At 42.5% G+C, this 20269-nt stretch overlaps 1 protein-coding gene across 3 annotated transcripts in view; it reads left to right on the forward strand.

Moving 5' to 3' along the window:
* Unc13c (unc-13 homolog C) overlaps positions 1 to 20269 on the forward strand; it is a 457501-nt gene that overhangs the window by 28574 nt on the left and 408658 nt on the right. The gene's annotated exons all lie outside the window — the stretch shown is intronic.

The following is a 20269-nucleotide window of genomic DNA, read 5'->3' on the forward strand; positions in this document are numbered from 1 at the left end:
GAGAAGAAATTTACCTATAGTGAATTTGTGAGTGTGTGTGTATATGTGTGTATGTGTGTGTGTGCTCTGAGAAGAATTTCAGTTTGTTCAGGTAGCTCTCTCAACAAGGTGGGAGACACAAGGAAAGGAAAAATAGATTTCAGATAGTTTGTATTGAAATGAGCTCAACTCTAGCCCTGTACATGGTAGATCAAGATTCTTGTCCTAGGTGCAGGATTCACTGGGGGGAAAAATAGATAGGCTCTTGGCCAAGCAGCCTGGCACCCATGCCCTGGTTCCACTGGGTTCATAGGGTAGAGAAGAAAGTAGTATTTCATTTTAAAATTTGGAGAAGATAGATGGTCATATATAAGTATTCCTTTGTAGAGTTATGATTTGAAGCCTGGTGGTAGGAAAAGGTGGGGCTACACAGCTAATCTCAGCCAGACCTGTGGATGACTGCTTGGTGTTAGCAAGAAGTGAGAGTGGGGGAGTTTCCTCGGGAGTGGTTGAGAAGTTGCTTCTCTAGTGTGAAAATCAGAAGAACTGATCTATTTTTCTTAATTTCCTAGGGGAACAATTTTAGATGTGAGATTTAGTAGCTGTGTATAGATATGAGTTCAATGATTTTGCTTATTAACTAAACCTCATTTGTACTCACTTCAATTATTTACATTTTACTTTATTTGCATGTCTATAGTATCTTGGGATAGTATTTTAAAATCTCTTTTTAATGCAATTTTGATATTTTCATGTGGTCTCAGATTAGTGTTGACATCTTCCATCAAAATATATTCTGTATAATATTTTTAGAGGCAGATGTATATGTGATTGACATTAATCTGCTATTCTGAAATTCTATTATAGAATAATTTGTGTAATTGGTAGCTTATTGTGACTTCCTTGCCTCAAACCCTCATTTAAGTCCTACTTTCTCACTGAAAGGGCAGGCTGCTGAGTCAGCACTCATCTTACCATCAAATCGTACGGGACCTAAGACTATTAGCTCTCTCTCCTCCAAAATTCTTACCCATAGGAAACAACTCAGCCTGTGTACTTAAAGGAGAGAAGTCTTGGGAAGGGGTGCTGGTACATTGCCTGTGATTCTGTAATGAGTTAGATTGAGAACTCTCAACTACTTAGAACTGATTTGAAAATGCCAAACAGTCTACTGTTACTGTTATGTGAATATGATTCTATTAGAATAATAATATCCCCAATCAAAGTAAGGTATGGAAGTCGTTGTCAGTGACATTCAGCTGACAGTTTTTTTATGTAGAATCTGGAAATCAGACTTTTTTTTAACTGAAGATTCAGCTAGTTACTTAAAATATTAAACTGGTTTTGTGTGTGTGTGTGTGTGTGTGTGTGTGTGTATGGTGCATTGTAGAATATTATTTTAAGATGTGTTACATTTGTTTATGCTGTGGAAAGTTTGATGATGCAGAGATGTGTTGCCTTCCTTTATGTTACATGTGTTTAACTCTGTGAAGTGGTGTTACTGGGCCTTTCTAAAACACCTGATTGGTCTAATGAAGAGCTGAGCAACCAATAGCAAGGTAGGAGAAAGGATATGTGGGACTGGCAGGCAGAGAAGATAAATAGAAGAAGAACATTAGAAGGATCAAAAGAAGGAGCAAGAGAACATGTAGAGGAGGAGAACGCTAGTGGGCAGTCACCTACCCACACAGTCGCCATGGGAGTCAGAGTGAAAGTAAGATACACAGAAGTAAGAAAAGGAAAAAGCCCAGAGGTAAAAGGTAGCCAGGATAATTAAAGTTAGGGAAAGATGGCTAGAAACAAGGCAAGCTAAGGTCGGGCATGTATAAGAAAGAATAAGCCCCAATGTGTATTTATTTGGGAACTGGGTGGCAGGCACCCCAAAGATTAAAGAGTAGAAAAACAGCCAATAACGTGTGTGTGTGTGTGTGTGTGTGTGTGTGTGCGTGTGTGTGTGTGTGTGTGTGTGTGTGATATAATGGATATCTGTTTATAGTCAACACATTAAAGGTATCAGTTTGTAATATTAGACAACAAAAATACAGCTAGGCCTTACATTTCAGAAGAAAAATGTGGATCTTCAATTTAAAAACTAATGTTATTTATATGTTTAGCAGTGATATTCATGCCCATACATTTGTGCACCACCAGTGTGTCTGGTATCCTCAGAGGCCAGAAGAGAGCATTTCCATGGGTTGTGAGCTGTCATGTGGGTGCCAGGAACCAAATCTGGGTCCTCTGCAAGAGCAGTCAGTGCCTCTAGTTTTTAAAGAAGGAAACTGATGTATATAAACAGGAAATATTGTTTGGCTTTCTGAAGGGCTATCTTTCCATTTGTTACAGCATGGATGGGCCTTTAGGTTATCATTTATCAAGTGATGTAAGACACAAGAATATGACAGGATACAATTTATATGAAACATCCTAACAAAAGCAGTCAGGGCTCGAGTATAGCTCATTGCTAGAGCAATAAACTACCATGTGGGAGAAGCTCTGGGTTCCCTCTTGAGTACTTAGACAGGAAATCAAATTGGAAGAGAAAGACAGTAAAACAGTGGTAAACAGGAGCGGGGAGTGTGGAGGAGGGAACAAGAATATGAGGGAGAAGAAACAAATGATAGACACATGAGATGAGCCAAGTCTGGGAGCCAATGGCCCAGTGATGACTACAGAGGACTATAGTTATTATATTCTGTATTTGTGTCCTTGACACACACCAAGGGAGGACCATGTGAGGTAATGAATATGCTAATTTGTTTCACTATAATCATTTTACCATCAACACCTATCTCATTATATCTTAGAAATAAATATAATACAGTTATATAAAAACTAAATTTAAAATGAAAATTCTACATTAGCTGGGCTCTAGAAGTTAGATTGCTATGATAATGACCCTTTCATCCCGTCATCAGTGGTACTTTTCAGAAAACAGATTGGTGTGCCTGCAATGATAAATAAAAAAGTAAGATGAAGTAGGTACCTGGGTATCTTTCATTGTGCCCTGTCAAGGAATGCCACTAAGCAAACACGCCAAGGCAACAGAGTTAGTGTAAGAGGTTTACTGGCAAGCAGGGAGGGGAGAGTGAAGGAGTGAAAGGCCATATTGGAGTGGGTACATGAAAGAGGCAGAGAGAGAGAGAGAGAGAGAGAGAGAGAGAGAGAGAGAGAGAGAGACAGGAGGAAGAAGAGAGGCAATAAAGGAGCAAGAAGCAAGAGAGGCAAGTGCCTGGTGGACACTTTTAAAGCGTGCACATGTCCCATAGTTGACAGTGGAAAGGCACCTGGCCCCAGGTGATGATGTAATGTAAAGCTGCTTTGATGGCAGAGGCAGGCTGCTGCACGGGCAGAAGCTAACAGTGCCCCAATCACCAACATGAGAATTCTGAATCGAGAAAGCTGTGCTATGTACTGCAGGCGGATCTGCAGAGGACTCAGAACCCTCTGTAATCTTGTCTTAGTGTCATCCTGTGAGGTGGCTTTGAATGGAACCTGAGGGGACGTACTATACCACAGGAAATCGGCATACTCTTCCTTAAGATCCACTCTGGTTCTGAGAGGCAGCAGCTTGACGCCCCAGGAGGCTGCAGTAGCCTAGATTTCAAAGGGCAGCTCCGCTCTGCTTGGCAGTGACCAGGCATTTTCCCCATCCTGTGCTCCCAATATGCTTCTGAGGGAAGGGCAGCCAGAGAAGGACTTTTCCAGGCCCTTTCCTGCTCCAGGCACCCAACAAGGTGCCAATCGCGATGGTGGTTTTGTGCCCATAGCCATCTGCTCGCTGAGCCTTGGGCAGGTGCCTGCAGGCTTGCTCTCCATGGCTGCCTGGTTCCCATTAGGCAGCAGCTCTGTCTTTTTTATTACAAACCAGGCCAGAAGGATCTTGCTGGACATCTCTGTGAAATGCAGAACCCTAAACATAGCATTACAAAATTACATGTCCAGGCATTTGAATGATTTCAGGCTTTCTCTTCAGACCCTAGAGGACAAGAAACCTTTAATGACTGTGGCTACATGGTGATGATATTGTGAAAAAAAAATAACTTCACCCCATCAGCATTCCAATAGTATAAGCTGTCTTAGACTCTATATGGCAAAAGAAACAAACAAACAAAAAAACTGGCCCCATGGAGTTCAAATCTTCCCTACCATTGGGCCCTGCTGGGTGGTGTCATTTGCACAGCTCGCTCAAACTCAGTGTCATACTAAGAATGTTTTGGTTTCTCCCTCCAGCCCAGGACTAGCCAGATTCACTTCAGTCTCCTTTAAATTCCAGTCTATCTGTCTCTGTGGTCCTAGAGTGCACCTTGTATTTGTGCATGCTTCTTGTTTCTCTTCCTAACCCTCATCCAGAATCCCAACTGTGCTTTACACAGAAAGACAATGAGTTAGGTGTTGGCTTCATGCTTACATGAAAAAGAAAAAAAACTGAATGACAAGCACAATCTCCAAAGTAGAGCTTGACTTCAAACCTCCATGGCGGTCAATGGCTAAGGTCATGACTTTATGAAGGGTTCGTGGTGAACACTCACCACCCCATATTACTGTATGTGTGTATGTATGTTTATATAGATAAACACATGCATACACTTATATATAACTTGGGCCAATGAGATAAAGTCTTACAAGCTCAGTTTTTTCAATAAATTAGTATTTCTCAGTCATATAAACTTCAAGATAGTGAAAAATGATTATTTGATTTCTACTGTGAAAACCACGATCAAATGCCACGTCTCTCCATTTTGGCTTGGGACCTCTTATCTTTGAGAAGACTGGGTGTGTCGGATGCTCTTTCAGTGATGACCTGACTCACAGATCACCAAAACTATGTTATTTTACCTAAAGCCCAGCTTAGTATCTAAAAAGAATTAGTATTTCTGTCTTATCTCCAGGACTTTCTGTCCCCAGTTATTAAGTCACCAAGGCTCCATCATGGAGTCCAGGCCAGGACTGGGCCTCACATCTCACCCATAGAGTCCAGACCAGAGCTGGACTTTTAAGAAGCTCTTGCTGATTGTGAGGCAGGTGGTTATCAGGCTCATCTGAAGAGCACTGCTGAATGCTGTACTACAATACTTACACCTAGTATGCTCTCTAGTTTCCTATTCCTTTTAAACTAGTAGAGAATCATCTAAGGAAATATGTTAATGGTTTTCTAAACTTATAAAGAAAAGAAACACAGCAAAACAAGGGATTTTTTTAGATTAACAGATTTTTAAATTTCATGAAAAGCATTTGGTAATATCTGTACATTAAACTATAGAGAAGTAAAAGGTTTGCTCCTTAAAATTGTGTGTAAATTGAGAAGCTTATAAATTGTCTACTTTGGGAGCTGGAGAGTTGGCTTAGTTATTAAGAGCACTTGCTGTTCTTCCTTAGGACCTGGGTTCAGTTCCCAGTGCACACATGGCAACTCACAACTTCTCATAACTCCAGTTTCAGGGAATCCCATACCCTCTTCTTGCTTCTTCAGACACTGCATATATACAGTACACATACATACACTCAGGGATACCAATATACATAAATAATAAATTGTTTTTAATAAATTGTTTACTTAAAAATACTGAGAAAGTTTTCTTTAGAATGGAGTGCAAACTTGTACAGCCACTTTGGAAATCAGTATGGCAGTTTCTCAGAAAATTGGGAATCAACCTACCTCAAGCAATACTGTGCTTGGACATATACCCAAAGGATGCATACTCACAGGACAAGGACAATTGCTCAACTATGTTCATAGTAGCATTATTCGCAATAGACGGAACCTGGAAACAATGTAGGTGCCCCTCAACTAAAGAATGGATAAAGAAAATGTGGCATATTTACACGTGGAGTACTACTCAGTGGAAAAGAAAACAATGGAATTTTGAAATTTGAAGGCAAATGGATAGAACTAGAAAAAAATATTCTGAGTGAGGTAACCAAAACACAGAAAGACAAACATGATATGTACTCACTCATAAGTGGTTATTAGACATAAAGCCTTCTGTTCACAACCCCAGGGAAAACAGGAAACTAGGAGAACCCTAAGAGGGTCATACATGGATCCCCCAGCGAAGAAAAAGTAGACAAGATCTCCTTAGTAAATTGGCAGCATGGGGGAAGGGGGGGGGCAGTAGGGGAATAGGGAAGAGAAAAGGGGAGCAGCGAGGAGAACATGAGAGATTGAGAAGGTCGAGTTGGGTGAAGGACAGAGTAAGAAAAGAGATACCTTGAAAGAGGGAGCCATTATGGGGTAGCCAGAAACCAGGCACTAGGGAAATTCCCAGAAATCTGCAAGAATGAGCCCAGCTAAGAATCTAAGCAATAATGGAGAGGGTACCTTAATTTCCCTTCCCCTGTAATCAGATTGATGACTACCTTAATTGTTATCATGGAATTTTCATCTAGTAACTGATGGAAGCAGATGCAGAGATCTACAGCCAAGCACTGGGCCAAGCTCCCAGAATGTAGTCATAGAGAGGGAGGAGTGATAATATAAGCAAAGGGACAAAGACCATGATGGGGAAACCCACAAAAACGGCTGACCTGGGCAAGTGGGAGCTCATGGACTGATGTGGGAGGTAATGTATGCTGTGGATATGTTTTATTGTCATTGATTAATAAAGAAGCTGTTTTCTGCCAATGGCTTAACAGAGTAAAGTCAGGCAGGAAATATGAACAGAGATGTAGAGAAAGTGTAGGTAGAGTCAGAGTCAGTGGCCTTATAGCCACTGAAGGAGACAGATGCCACTGGAACCTTACCAGTAAACCACAAACCTGGCGGTAATATAAAAATAATAGGAATGGGTTCATTTAAGATAGAAGAGTTAGTTAATAAGAAGCCCGAACTAATAGGCCAAGCACTGTTTTAATTAATAGTTTCTGTGATTATTTCGGGTCTGGGCAGCTGGGAAATGAACAAGCAGCCTTGGCCTACAACTGACTCCAGACTGACAGCTGGGGAACCTGCATAAGACCAAACTAGACCCCTCTGAATATGGGTGACAGTTGTGTGACTTGGGTAGTCTGTGAGGGCACTAGCAGTGGAAGCGGTGTTTATCCCTAGTACATGAACTGGCACTTTGAAGCCCATTCCCTGTGGAGGGATACTTTGCTCAGCCTAGATACAGAGAGAAGGGCCTTGGTCCTGTCTCAAGTGATGTGACAGACTGTGCTGACTGCCCATGGGAGGCCTCACCCGCTCTCAGGAGTGGATGGGAGGTGGGGTGGGGATAAGGTGGAGGTAGCCGGATGATGAGAGGGAGAGGGAACTGGGATCAGTATGTAAAACAAGATTGTTTTAAAAATAAATCATTTAGTACACAATTTTGTCCAAAAATACCTCCTATTACCTGTTATCTGAAAACTCAAAGAAGTTTCTAGTCTTTCCCTCCCTCCCTTACATACATATACACTTGCATCTCTCTCTCCATTCTCTCCTCTCCTCTACTCCCTGAATCTTCCTCCAAACCAAGCATCTCCATATTGGGAACAGTAGATGTCAACTAACTCCAGGTATGAAATGTAGAATGAATTTTGGCCAAGAACCACTTGCTCTTAATATTTTAGAGTTGTCTATAGTGTAATTATCCTTTCAAATGTTTCTAGTTAACAGCACTGTATTTATGGAATTCATCATGATATTTTGATCTAGGCACAGCAGTCAAGCTAATTAGCATATCATTCATCCTATTGACTTATCCTTTCTGTGAGAAGAATATTAAAAATACATTCCTTTAACAGCCTTGAAAGTCACACTGTCACTGTGGTCATCTTGCAACATCACATTCCTGAAGCATCCTACCCTTTTTGCAACATCTCTGTTGTTTTTTCTCCTTGGTCCTGTCAGTATCTGATCACAAGCTTTCTGCTCTCTGTCTCTATGAGACGTACATTTGTGGAGTTCAAATACATGGAATACTACAGCTCTCATTTTTCTGTACCTGACTTATTTTACTCTGTACAATGTCCCCAACATCTACCCATCTTACTACCATTCACTGAATTTGATTTTTATGGTAATTGATGTTCAATTCTATAGATTTAGTATAGTGTATTTCTTTTAAGTTTTCCTTAAATTTTTAATTCTCTCTCTCCCTCTGTGTGTGTGTGTGTGTGTGTGTGTGTGTGCGCGCGTGTGCGTGTGTGTGCACATGCATGCACGCACGCACGTGTGTGTATGTGTGTGTGATTGCCACCAGAAGAGGGTATGGGATCCTCTGGAAATTGAGCTACAGGCAGTTGTGAGTGGAAGGCTGCTTGCCTGAATACAGGACTTCAGATAATTTTTAACATGCTGATTTAAATTCTTTTGCATGTCTCCAGAATGGGAGTACTGGATACCAAGCTCTTCTATTTGATGTTTTCCAATGTGGCTACCCGTTTCCCACTGGTAATAGACAATGTGTTTTTCTCCTTTTCCTTCTTAGTGCTTATCACTCATCTTTCTGATAACAGACCCTGTAACAGGCAGAGGTTTCAGCGGATCTTGTGCTGGTGGTTAGGGTATTGAGCAGTGTAACTTTTGGCCATTTGTATCTTTTCTTTTTTGAAGTGTGTGTGTGTGAGTTTGAATGTAGTTGAGTGCGTATGTGCTTGTACATGTGGAGACTAGAGACTGATGGACAGGTGTTCTCCTCTATCATTTCCTGCCTTTCTTTTCTGAGGCAGGGTCTCTACTAAACCTGGAGCTCACTGTATGTGCTAAATTGGTTAGCCAGGAAGCTCCCAGGACTTGCCCATCTCTACCTCTCTGCTGGGATTAGAGAGGCACACACTACTGACATGGCTTCTACATGGGTTGTGGAGATTCAAAATCAGGTGCTCATGCTCACGTGGCAATTACTTTATCCACTGATTGATCTCCCCAGCAGCCTAGGACAAGCATCTGTTAAAGGAAATAGTATGTACAGCAGAGGAGCTTGTTGTATGTTCCATTCATCAAGTCTAGTTCTTTCTCGATGTTAGCTAATCTAAAGGAAGTCCTCAAAATGAAAAAAAAAACCTGCATACTAAAAATCCACTCTTATGTCTCTGGAGGTAGGTAATACCAACAGGCCTGAAGACGGCATGAGAAATGTTATTCCCTCTCTTGCTTCAACTGTCTTCCCTACCCTTCATCTTCTCACTCAGTTATTTCTTGCCTGGACTTGGTGTGATCCACTCAACTTCCTGTCTCCACACCTTGCCCTCTCCCAATCTGCCACTTCTCTGTAGTAGAGGTTAGAGATACAAACAAATTTGCAAAACTATCAAGATTCCAGTTTTTTGTACTATTTTTAGCATGGGGCTCACAGTGCTGGCAAAACAACCATCCCTGCTCCCTGCTGCCTCCCTAATCAGGCTGCAAGGCCCTGTCCCTTTATAATGTTTCCTAGTGATCCCCAGTAGCCAGCACTGAGGCAACCATACATGGTGGTTAAGGGCACAGTGCCTGCAATCACCCTACAAGTTGTATGATTGTTGGCAAGTTGATTAACTTCTGTGTAGCCCAGGCTCCATATTTTAAATGCAGATAAGCCACACTTTCTGTGAAATAAAGAAAATACATACTTAACAGTGAGATAAGCTTTTGTTCAGACCATAAATTAGCAGCAGAAGCCAGCCTACCTAACAGGCATGATGATTTCTATTTCAGATCATAAACTTTTTCTGAGAACTATGAGGCAGAAGCCAAATGCTCTGGTTATCTTCCAGTGAATTCTCCTAAAAGCTAAAATAATGGCCCAGAATGCATTTGGGGAAGTGATCAATTATATGATTGCTTCCGGTATTTCAATCTCAGAACAGCCCTGTGTTCAGGCAGCTTTGGGGATGTAAACTGGGCCTAATAGCTGTGTTTCTTAATGTTTTCATAAGACACAGGAGCACACAACTGCCTGAACCATCCAGGTTGTTAATATCTCGGGGGTAGAGGGTGCCGTAGCAACAAAAATAACCCAACTTAACTATTCAGTGAGTCCCCAGGAGTGCGTTGAACTCTGGGTAGGTGGATGGGGAAACACAAGATAAAAGAATATGCGTCCTGAGCTAGGGAGGTGGTTCAGCCAGGAGAGAGCTTGCTGCACAAACCTGTGGGGCTGAGTTGGGATCCTCAACACTCATTCAATATCTGGGCGTGGTGGTTTGCACCACTGTAAGCTCAAAACTAGGGAGACAGAGGATGGAGGGTGCTTGGGTCTTGGTGGCCAGCCAGTCTAGCTGAATCAGCAAGCTCTGTGTGCAGTAAGAGATCCTGTGTCAAAAAAATAAGGTTAAAAGTAGTTGAGAAAACACCTGATACTGACCTCTGGCCTTCACAATACATACTCACGCATGTATGCATTTGAACACATACACATGCACACATACAAACTTATACTCGGAATCTAATATGAATTCTTTACTTGAAACAATTAAAGTCCAAGTAAAGGTTATTCAAAATCATTTCACAGGCTTCCTGTTATGGGAAGCAAATGGCTCTTCAAAGTGTAATTCAACGGTCTCAAAAGCCACTTGCTAGTACCAAGCTGAATGTATAGTGTGGCGATATTGTGGTTAGAAATAAAAGAAAAAACACCACAGAAAAAAAAAAGTCATTAACTAACCGGATGACTTAGAGTATAGTCATTTAATTATTGTTGTTTAATAATTAGATATTACTACTAAAGGTCATAATAGAAAGTCATAAAATCACTCATAATAATTCACTCTGAACTCTGCAACAGTGTCAGGTACTTAGAATTTTGTGAACCAACTCTGCGCCCCAGCTCAGGAGGTGCTGAAGATGTCTCCAGAACCCCAAGAGGGTTCCTCAGCCCTCCTCAGCCCTCCTCAGCTGTCTTTGTGAACCAACTCTGCGCCCCAGCTCAGGAGGTGCTGAAGATGTCTCCAGAACCCCAAGAGGGTTCCTCAGCCCTCCTCAGCCCTCCTCAGCTGTCTTTATCTTCTCCTCAGTCGTACTCAGCTCTCCTCAGCCCTCCTCAGCTCTCCTCAGCTCTCCTCAGCCCTCCTCAGCTCTCCTCAGCTGTCTTTATCTTCTCCTCACTCCTCCTCAGCTCTCCTCAGCTCTCCTCAGCTCTCCTCAGCCCTCCTCAGCCCTCCTCTGCCCTCCTCACCTCTCCTCAGCCTTCCTCAGCCCTCCTCAGCTCTCCTCAGCTCTCCTCAACCTTCTTCAGCCCTCCTCTGCCCTCCTCACCCCTCCTCACCTCTCCTCAGCTCTCCTCAGCTCTCCTCACCCCTCCTCAGCTCTCCTCACCCCTCCTCACCTCTCCTCAGCCCTCCTCTGCCCTCCTCTGCCCTCCTCACCTCTCCTCAGCTCTCCTCACCTCTCCTCAGCCCTCCTCAGCTCTCCTCAGCCCTACTCAGCTCTCCTCTGCCCTCCTCACCCCTCCTCACCCCTCCTCAGCTCTCCTCAGCCCTCCTCAGCCCTCCTCAGCCCTCCTCAGCCCTCCTCAGCTCTCCTCAGCCCTCCTCAGCCCTCCTCAGCTCTCCTCAGCCCTCCTCAGCCCTCCTCAGCTCTCCTCAGCCCTCCTCAGCCCTCCTCAGCTCTCCTCAGCCCTCCTCAGCCCTCCTCAGCTCTCCTCAGCCCTCCTCACCCCTCCTCAGCTCTCCTCAGCCCTCCTCACCCCTCCTCACCTCTCCTCAGCTCTCCTCAGCTCTCCTCAGCCCTCCTCAGCTCTCCTCACCCCTCCTCACCTCTCCTCAGCCCTCCTCAGCCCTCCTCTGCCCTCATCACCTCTCCTCAGCTCTCCTCATCTCTCCTCAGCCCTCCTCAGCCCTCCTCAGCTCTCCTCTGCCCTCCTCACCCCTCCTCAGCTCTCCTCAGCTCTCCTCAGCCCTCCTCAGCTCTCCTCAGCCCTCCTCAGCCCTCCTCACCCCTCCTCAGCTCTCCTCAGCCCTCCTCAGCCCTCCTCAGCTCTCCTCAGCCCTCCTCAGCCCTCCTCACCCCTCCTCAGCCCTCCTCAGCTCTCCTCAGCCCTCCTCACCCCTCCTCAGCTCTCCTCAGCCCTCCTCAGCCCTCCTCAGCCCTCCTCAGCCCTCCTCTGCCCTCCTCAGCTCTCCTCAGCCCTCCTCTGACTGCAGACATAGCTGCAGTGTACCTTACCCCACTTACATGCTCCACCCTGCCTTTCCCTCAGGTAGGCACCTTCATCCTTGTGGAGCTCTGCTTCAGTCTCTCCGATGTCAGGCAGCCCCTTGGCACTATTCATTCAGCAAAGGTCAGTAGATTCTGTGTGGCTGCAGTTTCCCACCCTTCATTGCTATCTGGGCTGGTTGGGGACCCTGGGCAGTCATGGCCAGGCCAGCACCACTGTCTGCTACAGCTGTCCCAGGAACACGACTTACCTCATGCTTTGTACCCCAACTTCCGATACCTCCTCACCCCTTATCCCTGCTTCCAAGAACTATGTACACACACACACACACACACACACACACACACACACACATACACACACACACACACACACACACACACACACACCAAAAAAGCCTAATTAATATCATGCCCGTGCCTTATTTCTGTCTTTGCTGTATAACAGGAACAAAATTAAGGTCACTTGCCAAGACTATCAATGCCCTCATTTTGCTGATAAAAAAGCAGATCCTTGGGCTGTGAAGCAGAGTGTAGCCTGTCTGGTGACCTCACCTAAAGGGGAGCCGGGGTGCAAATATCTCTCCCTGCTGTGGTTTTTATACGGCCTCTCCTGAACAATGGGAACATGACTAAAAAAGATGAAGCTAATTGTGGTCTGGATCAAAACAGACTTTAAACTGGTCTAAGGCAGGAAGGTGGGTCGAATTAGAAATTATTAGTGGGCCTAGAGGGATGGTTCAGCAGGGTTCTGGGGAGAGACAGGTGACTCAGCAGTTAATAAAGAGCACTTACTGCTTTTGCAGAGGACCCTGGACCCTGTACATAGAGGGTTACAACCACCTGTAATTCTGAGACACAGGGTCCTCTTCTGATCTCCATAGGTACTACATGCATGTGGTGTACAGACACATGTAGGAAAGACATTCATACACACAAAATAAATATAACAAATAAATTAGTAGTAGTAGCAGTAGTGAGAAAATCCCCATTTGTTTGTATCAAAAGCACTAGGTGAAAGGAGTGATTGTAAATGGGGCTTCTAGCATCTTATCCTTGGGCTTAGTCTTTTACATTGCTCAGAATAAAAAGTCCTTGAGTCTGGTTAATTTATAAGAGCAGTTCCAAGGCTTGGCATGCAACGAAAAGGTGCCAGAAGATCCCAGTGCCTGGGGAAGGCTACATTTTATTTCCATGATAGAACTGGATGCATCCATCAGACAACAGGGTTACTCACTTATCACATGGCAAAGGGGCAGGATGAGGGAGGAGAAAGCCACTCTCCGGAAGTCTTTAGTAAGGGTGACTAATGCCATACTGACAAGGGCAGATCCCTCATGGTTCAATTACACATTCAAGACTACACTTTAGTCTTGTTTCCTTGGGAATGAAGCTCCAATATGAATTTTATTGTTTTAATATACTCACTTGGTTTTTGTATTTTATTTACATGGATATTTTGCCATGTGTGTCTGTGTACCACATGCATTCAGTACCTGAGGAGGCCAGAAGTGGGACTAGAGTTATCTGGCATTTAAGCTTCCATGTGGGTACTGGGAATTGAATGTGGGTCCTCTGGAAGGGCAACCAGTGCTCTCAACCGCAGAGCCATTTCCCCAGCCCCTCCCTCACCACAGACATTAAAGGAGCCAAAGACACATGCTAGGAGCATCTCTTAGATATGATCCCCTTGACCAAAGTGCCATGTCTGGTATTGTTGACTACATTGTTCGCCCCTTGAAAGCAACATTCTTTTCAGTGTTGTTGGCTAAACTGTTGCTCTCTATTTCTGCTGTCCCGTGTCACATCAGACTTCTCACCCTTGCTTTGTAGAATGTATGGTATTTGTCATAGTTACCTTTTGTGTATAAGCTGCATTTCCTTGGGGATTCTTTCCGCTTTATGCTTTCTTTCTTCCTGTGTGAAATAAAGGGTTTCCTGTGGTACAACCATGTTAGACCTGGAGGAATCTTTCGGGTATGGTTTTTGGATGTCTGACATTGTCCAGATACCCCAAGTCACCCCATGTTAGTAGCTGAATGCACATAAGAGTAGGATTGAATAAAATGTGAATTGAACAATTTGGAGTCTCTACATTCTGGGGCATATTGATAGTGGGGCGCAGAAATAAGCAGAATGTCGGTTCTGTACCACATATTCAGAAAGAGATGTGCCCCCTGTATGTACCTGTGTTTATAATAACCTAAATCTGCAGGGATCTTAGGCTAATGATTTTACTTGATGTTTCTAGAAACAAGAGTAACAATACCATGAAACTTTGATTATTTTGACTTAAAACTAGCCATAATTCAGTCATGTGTATTATGTGGTTGTCCTAGTCACAGTATTATTAAAACCAGTTATTATTAAAAATAATTGTATGCAATAAGTGTACTTTTTATGTGCGCCATAACATAAATGCTGACTCCTGTTTAATAAAATAACTCAGTTCTCTTTATCTCCAGGTCTGTTCACTAGAAGTATTTGCTTTTCTCTTGACAAAGACTTGAATGTGTGCATCACAGAGACTCTTAAGGATTATAAAATTTTAAAAAATGCATCTACTTCCCAGTTCAGGGTCACGTGGTTGCTATATCTTGCCTGCTATTATGCTATCATGAGTGTAATTGCTCTTAATGTAATTGTTTCCTTCTCTGTCATTGTTCAGTTTTAGTATATAAAATTTAGAAAGAAGTGCAGTTTGTATGGAAGGCAATCATGTTCATGTCAAGAAAACAACCAAGTCAACTGATCAGAAGGTAGTCTGTTTGTTACAGGGCCAACCAACCCGAGGGAAGCTGGGACGGGCAACTCTCAAAGGAGGGTTTCCCACGTTCTTGGTGTCCTCCTTGCAAGGAGGAACTCAAGCTCAAGTGTGGTGTGTGGATAACTATTAGGGAACTATTTGTTTTTCATAAGTTGATACTTGCCAGAAGACTCCTGTAAAAGAGCAGACACAGACCGCAAGGGGCTACATGTGCATCCCATGTTGAGTGACTTCAGGTCAGGGCTTCTTAGGGAGCATGGGTCTTATATTAACACTGTTGAGGGAGATTAGGACCTGGAGGGTGAATATTGCACAGGTCTTTGTTCTGGACAATTTACTAGGAGAGGATTGCTAAGCAGGAAGCTAGGGGCTGGAGGGCAATTCAACAGTGAGGAGCATTTGCTGCTCTTGCAGAGGGCATGAGTTTGGCTCTCAGCACTGGATGGTTCACAATCTCTTATAACTCCAGCTCTTAGGAATGAGACGCCTCTGACTTCCTGTCTTTGTTAGGTTTTAGTCACTAGGATAAACACCGTAACCAATAGCAACTTGGGGATAAAAGAGCTTATTTGTCTTCCATGCCCCAGGTCACAGTCCATCTCTAAGGGAAGTCAGGGCAGCAGCCTGAAGGCAGGGACTAAAGCAGAGACCATAGAAGAATGCTGTTTAATGATGTACTCCCCAGACTCATATTCACCTACCTTTCATATATCTGCCAGAACCACCTGCTGAGGGGAGGGGGCACTGCCCTCCGTGGGATGGGTCCACCTGCATTCATCATAGACTTGAAAATTCCACCATAGACTTGCTTACAGGCCAACGTGAGGGAGGCATTTTCTCAACTGAGGTATTCTCTAGCTTGTGTCAAGCTGACATAAACTAAACTATTACACCCCATAGGCATTGCACTCATATTAATACACATACACACGCGCGCGCACACATACACACAAATACACACTGAAAATTTTTTTAAAAGAATCTTTAAAAATATAAGGATTACTGGCACAAAATAGCATTCTTAATGATAGTACAAAAGTGATGGATAAAAGAGCTTGCTTTCTCAGAATCCATCTTCTAATATGAACAAAGAAACACAAGTTCAAAATATTTTGTCTCTTTCTGCTTCCTCACACGGGCTTGAAAACACAAAAATAAAGGACTAAGGTTAAAATGTTTTGCAAAAGGTTAGCAAGTCACCATAGCCAGATGATGGGACCATAATTCTTTAAGCTGTCTTCCACCTTTCTCCCATTATCTTGCATTGTGTAGGTTGGATGGGCCTTAGTAATCATGAAGACTTGCTGTATTTGCTACTCTTGCAGAGGGCATGAGTTTGGTTCTCAGCACTGATGCTGGATGGTCCATAATATCTTATAACTCCAGCTCCAAGGAATAAGATGCATCAATCAGTTAGGTGAGGACTTCTGTGGGAATGTTCTGTGTTCTGAAGATTGAGATATTGAGGCCCCAAGAACTCATGTGGTTGGTAGGATCTCTGAGATTTCTGCCAACTGGCAAAACTGGAGACTCTTCAATCTAACCCACTCCTCCCGTTGCACAAGTAAGAAAAGCCCGAACCCCGAGATACCCCATTCCCAAGCTCTCGTTGCTTTTGTTTATGTAACAGCATATAAAGAGGGAGGTTGCACACCTTAGGAAATAGATCCCAGCGCGAACTTTGTGAAGACTTTTCCTGATCACTCAGTTGATTACAGATACTTGTATGCCCTTCCGGTCTTTATTTTCTGTATGCTCAGAACAGCATGCAACTACAGCAAGCATTCTAGCATGACCCTCCTTTATGCTGTGGAATCTCATCAAAAGGTCCTGGAATTTAGCTGAACTCTACTCGTAGAGAGGGAAAGACACAGAGAATAATTGAGACAGTGCCACCAACTCCTCCCAATGCATTCGCTGAGCTTTTGTTCCAGAGTGTCTGGTTCACTCTCTGCCCCTGCAGACTAACCTCTGCCATGCTTATTGCTTTGTCCAGGTTCCTGGGCCAGCAGGCTGCCAGTGCATTTGCAATTGTTATCTGTCAGAGCAGGGCGGTCAGGGTGTCTTTCCTCACTCCCTGTTTTGCTGTGCTTGCTGTAGCTTTAATGCTCTCTTTCTTGCAGCCGCTAAAGTAGCTTGTCCTTAAGTGCTAGGCACGGTGATTATTCCTGGGTAAAAGCTCTGAACCTTACAATCCCTTTTGAATTTCCTTCCTACTTTCCTTTCTTGTTTTTTGTGTTTCTTTTTCTAAAGGTGGGTTTTTTTTTTTTTTTTCCAAAACAGGGTTTCTTTGTGTAGCCCCGACTGTCCTAGAACTTGCTCTGTAGACTAGGCTGGCTTTGAACTCACAGAGATCCGCCTGCCTCTGCCTTCCAAGTGCTGGGATTAAAGGTGTGTGCATCACCACTACCCAGCTCCTTTTGGGTTTCTTACTGCAACTCACACTTCTGCAGTTTGCCACTTTCTTAAGAAAATCCTTCTGAACTCTCCTTTAATTCTGGTTCATTTGAGCATCAATATTGCAACAAGGAATGTTATTATTTGTCTCAGTAATTTTAAACTCTCTAGGTCTTTTAAAGACCAGCATCTCTTTGAGCCAAAGAAACCACTGGTTTCTAAGGATACAGTGATACAAAATCCCATTCCTTGTGGTCACATGGTTTGCATTGCATATTACCATATGTCTAATCAATTTTATATAGAACTGGATATGTGCATTTGTTAGATAAAACTATATACAATGTAGTTTCTGAGCAACTTAAGACATCCTCTAATGTAATTTGACTGTATGGGCTTTCACTCCATGAAAACTGACTTCAAAATCTTTTTTTTTTTTTTATGTCTGAGTACAGCCTGTATTTCTCACAAAAGATGTTAAAGTTAGGAGACTGTAGGACAGCGAGAACAAACTACAAAAAAAGCTCAATTGATCTAGTTCCTGTGATGTAAAATTTGCTATGACCTAGGATTCTGAAACTTTTCTTCATGACTACTTCAAAATGCCCCAAAGAATATAAATTGCTGTAACTATCTTTAAGAACAATGTAATGGTAATGACCAGTTTTAATTGGAAACACCTTTGCTCTCACATACTGATGGATGTGGCTCTTCTTACTACAGTGTCCTGAGAATTATACACTGTGCTCTAAATCCACAAAGAACACTTGCTAAAAGTGCATAAGAGGACTGAGGGGATGGCTCAGTCAGTTAAATGCTTGCCTTGCAAGCATGAGAACCTAGGTTCAAGACCCACTCACAACCCTCATTAAAGGGTCAACATGACCCCCCCCCCTTCCTGCATCCTTCCCAACCAGACTGATCCAGACCTGGTTCCCCATCCACTACACTGGCCTAGTCTGGACCACCCTACCTTTGTTACAACTATCCTCTAGGCCTCTGCCAGAACCTTCCCACCATACACACAAGCCCTCCCACACCACTTCCAACCTCTCCCCCTACACCCCATCAGAGCAAGCTTGGACCCAGATGCATATCTAGCCCAGTCCCTTCATTTACCATATTCTACCTAAGCCATTTCCAATCTTGAGTCCCAACCTGCCAAAATATCTTCATTTCTGCTTTAATCATAAGAAAAGTAAACCTCTGAGTTAAAGGCATAGATAAGAGAGAAGAATTCCCAAATCAGTGGCATAAACCAGATATTCAACAAGATCATAGGGAAAAAAAAACTCCTCAAACTAAGGAATAATGCCTAAACAAATAAAGAAGAACACAGAACATCAAACAGACAAAGCCAGAAAAGAAAATCCCCGCAATATATCCTAATTAAAACACTAAGAATACAGAACAAAGAGAGAATATTGAAAGCTACAAGAGTAAAAACAGAAGTCACATATAAAGGAAAATCCGTCAGAATTACAACTGATTTCTCAGTGGAAACTTTCAAAGACAGAGGGCCTGGAGCAATGCATTCCAAGCCCTCAGAGACCAAGATGACCAACTTAGGCTACTATACCCAGCAGAATTACCTACCATAATCAGAGGGGAAAAAAAAAAAACTTCCCATGACATAAACAGCCTAAAAAATTATATTCAACTACTCAAATCTAAAGAAAATAAAAAACGCAGTATATTGGACTGGAGAGAGTAATGAGCACAACAGCCAAGAGAATGTGGAAAGAAATTCAAAGCCACAATTATGAAAACACAAAGTACTACTGAGAACACAAACAAATGTACTCAATGAAAATGAAAACACAGCCCAGCAAAACCTCCGGGACATAATGAAAGCAGTCCTATGAGGGAAATTTATAGCTCTAAGGACATGTGTTAAAAAAAAAAAATCAGAAAGAGCACAAATAAATGACTTAATGGTGCAACTCAACAATTTGGAAAAGCCAGAACAACCTAAATCCAAACCCAGTCAATAGTAATAAGTAATAAAAAGCTGAGCAGAAATTAATAAAATAGAAACAAAGTAAGAAATGCCATGAGTCAACAAATCTAAGAAGCAATCCTTTGAGACAAAGACCAAGGTTGACATACTCTTGGCCCAACAGATCAGAACAAAAAAAGAGAGCGGACCCAAATTAACAGAAGCAGAAATTACAGAGAAGTGTTACAACAGAGACAAAGCAAAACAAATTCAGAATATTATATAAATATTATATAAAAATATAAATATTATATAAAAATATAAAATATAAAAATATAAATATTATATAAAAAACTGGTACTGCCATAAACCAGAAAGCATGAAAGAACTGGGTAGATTTCTAGTTTCAATCAAACCACCAAAAATAAATCAAGAAGTCAGCAATCTAAACAGACCCGTAACTGAGAAGATTAAAATAGTAAACACAAACAAACAAAAAAAGCCTTCCAACTTTAAAAATTGTTTCAAAGATCAACATTCAATCCTTCTTCAACTACAGAACAGAAGCAACACTCACTCCCAAACTCCTTCTATGGAGACAATATCACTTTAATACCAAAACCCAGTAAAGACACAACACCAAGAGAAAACTACTGCAGGCCAGTATCACTAATGAACAAAGATTAGAAATGCTCAATAAAATAATTTCAAACAGAATAAATACATTTATCAAAAAGATTATTCACTGTCACTGAGTTGGCTTTATCCCTGAAATGCATGGATGGTTCAACATCTGCAAGTCAATAAATGTAACAATCCTCATACATGGATTAAAAGACGAAAGTCATATGATCATCTCAATAGGCACAGAAAAATCCTTTGACAAAATTTAACATGCTTTCACGATAAAAGTCTAGAGAATGTAGGACTAGCGGGAACCCTTATCAACAAAATAAAAGCTATATCTGAGAAATCCACTGCCAACATCATCCTAAATGGAGAAATCTTGAAGCAATCAGACTGAAGTCACAAATGAGACAGAATTGTCTACTATCACCACTCATTTTCAAAACTTTGCTCAAGGCATTGGCTGGAGAAATAATGCAAGAGAAGGAAATTAAATGGATACAAA

This window comes from Microtus oregoni, unplaced genomic scaffold (assembly GCF_018167655.1).
Source record: "Microtus oregoni isolate MIOR12 unplaced genomic scaffold, Mior012 000032F_ref0000030, whole genome shotgun sequence".
Taxonomy (NCBI): Eukaryota; Metazoa; Chordata; class Mammalia; order Rodentia; family Cricetidae; genus Microtus; species Microtus oregoni.